This window comes from Cupressus sempervirens, chromosome 2, assembly GCF_028749045.1.
Source record: "Cupressus sempervirens isolate cs-2001-9-10 chromosome 2, ASM2874904v1, whole genome shotgun sequence".
In the NCBI taxonomy this organism is placed as follows: domain Eukaryota; kingdom Viridiplantae; phylum Streptophyta; class Pinopsida; order Cupressales; family Cupressaceae; genus Cupressus; species Cupressus sempervirens.
In genome coordinates this window covers 553,432,412-553,436,215 of record NC_143119.1, presented here as the reverse complement: position 1 = coordinate 553,436,215, position 3,804 = coordinate 553,432,412, and positions in this window count along the sequence as shown.

The following is a 3,804-nucleotide window of genomic DNA, read 5'->3' as shown; positions in this document are numbered from 1 at the left end:
CTAATTTCTAATGCAGAGCGAACCTCGCAAAAATAGCTTATATAGGAGAGGTGGTTGCCACGAGCCTCTCCCGTGCCCCCCTCATTGATTCAACGCCGGTGTCAAGGCGGATGGATATGTCAGATTTTGAAACGGTGGACGCCGACGTTGAATCAATTAGAGGGGCATGAAGCCCACCCCGGATGTGCTATTCCTCGACTCTCCTTTAGATCATGTTTTCTTGTCACTCAGCTGGCGCAATTTCAGAAAAAGGTTTGGCAGCGGTTGCCATCCCTCACCGCGTCTACTTGGTGATTTTAAAACTCGATCTAAAACGGGAGCCCTTGTCTAGAACCTCCGTCCGGTGTTTCTTGGGTATTGCATAAAATTATGCCATCGGCGCGAATCCCCCAATGAATGCCTACGCTTGGACCCTCTCTTAGATCACCTTCTTCGATCAATCGACTGACGCAACTACGGAAGAGACTTGGCAGCATTTGCCATTCTACAGCGCGTCTGTTCAGCGATTTCAAAGTTGATCTAATGGCGAGCCCTTGTCTCTAGCCATGAGGTGGGTGCTTGGCGCTCTAGCAAAATTTTTTGCGTGCCTATCATGGCTACAATGGGAGAGGTGGTTGCCGCGAGCCTCTCCCGTGCCCCCCTCATTGATTCAATGCCGCTATCAGGGCGAATGGATATTTTGGATTTTGAAAAAAGGTGGACGCCAACGTTGAATCAATTAGAGGGGCATGAAGCCCACCCTCGAGGGTGCTATTCCTGGACTCTCCTTTAGATCATGTTTTCTTGTCACTCTGCTGGCGCAATTTCGGAGAGAAAGGTTTGGCAGCGGTTGCCAGCCCTCACCGCGTCTACTCGGTGATTTTAAAACTCGATCTAAAATGGGAGCCCTCGTCTAGCACCTCCGTCCGGTGTTGCTCGGGTATTGCATAAATTTATGCCATCGGCACGAATCCCCCAACAAATGCCTACGCTTGGACCCTCTCTTAGATCACCTTCTTCGATCACTCGACCGACGCAACTACGGAAGAGACTTGGCAATGGTTGCCATTCTACAGTGCGTCTATTCAGCGATTTCGAAGTTGATCTAATGGCGAGCCCTTGTCTCTAGCCATGAGGTGGGTGCTTGGCACTCTAGCAAAATTTTTTGCATGCCTATCACAGCTACAAGGGGAGAGGTGGTTGCCGCGAGCCTCTCCCATGCCCCCCTCATTGATTCAACGCCGCTGTCAGGGCGTATGGATATGTCAAATTTTGAAACGGTGGACGCCGACGTTGAATCAATTAGAGGGGCATGAAGCCCACCCTCGAGGGTGCTATTCCTGGACTCTCCTTTAGATCATGTTTTCTTGTCACTCAGCTGGCGCAATTTCGGAAAAAGGTTTGGCAGCGGTTGCCAGCCCTCACCGCGTCTACTTGGTGATTTTAAAACTCGATCTAAAACGGGAGCCCTCGTCTAGCACCTCCGTCCGGTGTTGCTCGGGTATTGCATAAATTTATGCCATCGGCGCGAATCCCCCAATGAATGCCTATTCTTGGAGCCTCTCTTAGATCACCTTGTTCGATCACTTGACCGATGCAACTACGGAAGAGACTTGGCAGCGGTTGCCATTCTACACCGCGTCTGTTCAGCGATTTAGAAGTTGATCTAATGGTGAGCCCTTGTCTCTAGCCATGAGGTGGGTGCTTGGCGCTCTAGCAAAAATTTTTGCGTGCCTATCGTGGCTACAACGGGAGAGGTGGTTGCCGCGAGCCTCTCCCGTGCCCCCCCTCATTGATTCAACGACGCTGTCAGGGCGGATGGAAATGTTAGATTTTGAAACGGTGGACGCTGACAATGAATCAATTAGAGGGGCATGAAGCCCACCCTCGAGGGTGCTATTCCTGGACTCTCCTTTAGATCATGTATTCTTGTCACTCAGCTGGCGCAATTTTGGAAAAAGGTTTGGCAGCAGTTGCCAGCCCCTCACCGCGTCTACTCGGTGATTTTAAAACTCGATCTAAAACGGGAGCCCTCATCTTGCACCTCCGTCCGGTGTTGCTCGGGTATTGCACAAATTTTTTCCATCGGCGTGAATCCCCCAACGAATGCCTACACGCTTGGACCCTCTCTTAGATCACCTTCTTTGATCACTCGACCGACGCAATTACGGAAGAGACTTGGCAGCGGTTGCCATTCTACACTGCGTCCGTTCTGCGATTTCGAAGTTGATCTAATGGCGAGCCCTTGTCGATAGCCATGAGGTGGGTACTTGGCACTCTAGCAATATTTTTTGCGAGCCTATCGCAACTACAATGGGGGAGGTGGTTGCTGCGAGCCTCTCCCGTGCCCAGCTCATTGATTCAACGTCGCTGTCAGGGCGGATGGATATGTTAGATTTTGAAACGATGGACGCCGACGTTGAATCAATTAGAGGGGCATGAAGCCCACCCTCGAGGGTGCTATTCCTGGACTCTCCTTTAGATCATGTTTTCTTGTCACTCAACTGGCGCAATTTCGGAAAAAGGTTTGGCAGCGGTTGCCAGCCCTCACCGTGTCTACTTGGTGATTTTAAAACTCGATCTAAAACGGGAGCCCTCATCTAGCACCTCCGTCCGGTGTTGCTCGGGTATTGCATAAATTTATGCCATCGGCGTGAATCCCCCAACGAATGCCTATGCTTGGACCCTCTCTTAGATCACCTTCTTCAATCACTCGACCGACGCAACTACAGAAGAGACTTGGCAGCGGTTGCCATTCTACAGCGTGTCTGTTCAGTGATTTTGAAGTTGATCTAATGGCGAGCCCTTGTCTCTAGCCATGAGGTGGGTGCTTGGCGCTCTAGAAAAAAAATTTTCATGCCTATCGTGGCTAAAACGGGAGAGGTGGTTGCCGCGAGCCTCTCCCGTGCCCCCCTCATTGATTCAACGCTGCTGTCAGGGCGAATGGATATGTCAGATTTTGAAACGGTGGACACCGACATTGAATCAATTAGAGGGGCATGAAGCCCACCCTCGAGGGTGCTATTCCTGGACTCTCCTTTAGATCATGTTTTCTTGTCACTCAGATGGCGCAATTTCGGAAAAAGGTTTGGCAGCGGTTGCCAGCCCTCACCGCGTCTACTTGGTGATTTTAAAACTCGATCTAAAATGGGAGCCCTCATCTAGCACCTCCGTCCTGTGTTGCTGGGGTATTGCATAAATTTATGCCATCGGCGCGAATCCCCCGACGAATGCCTATGCTTGGACCCTCTCTTAGATCACCTTCTTTGATCACTCGACCGACGCAACTATGGAAGAGACTTGGCAGCGGTTGCCATTCTACAGCGCGTCTGTTCAGTGATTTCGAAGTTGATCTAATGGCGAGCCCTTGTCTCTAGCCATGAGGTGGGTGCTTGGCGCTCTAGCAAAATTTTTTGCATGCCTATCACGTAAAGCATGTTTTCTAGTCACTCAACTGGCGCAATTTCGGAAAAAGGTTTGGCAGCGGTTGCCAGCCCTCACCGCGTCTTCTTGGTGATTTTAAAACTCGATCTAAAATGGGAGCCCTTGTCTAGCGGCTCTGTGCCAACTCGATTGGCACAACATTGGGAAATGGTTTGACAGTGGTTGTCATTCCAATGTGTCATTGGGGGATGCCTTGGAAAGTGGCCTTTCAAGGGCGAGCTCGCGTCTAGCCCTTGGATTGTGCATCGTGTCACAAGTGAATGGGGAGATCTCTCTATGAACGGCGGCATGGTGATTGCAAGAGAAAATTGACTTAGTCAGAGCATTGGCCTCGGGCCATTGTGACGGCCTTGCAATTTCTCTTTAATTACAACCTATGTT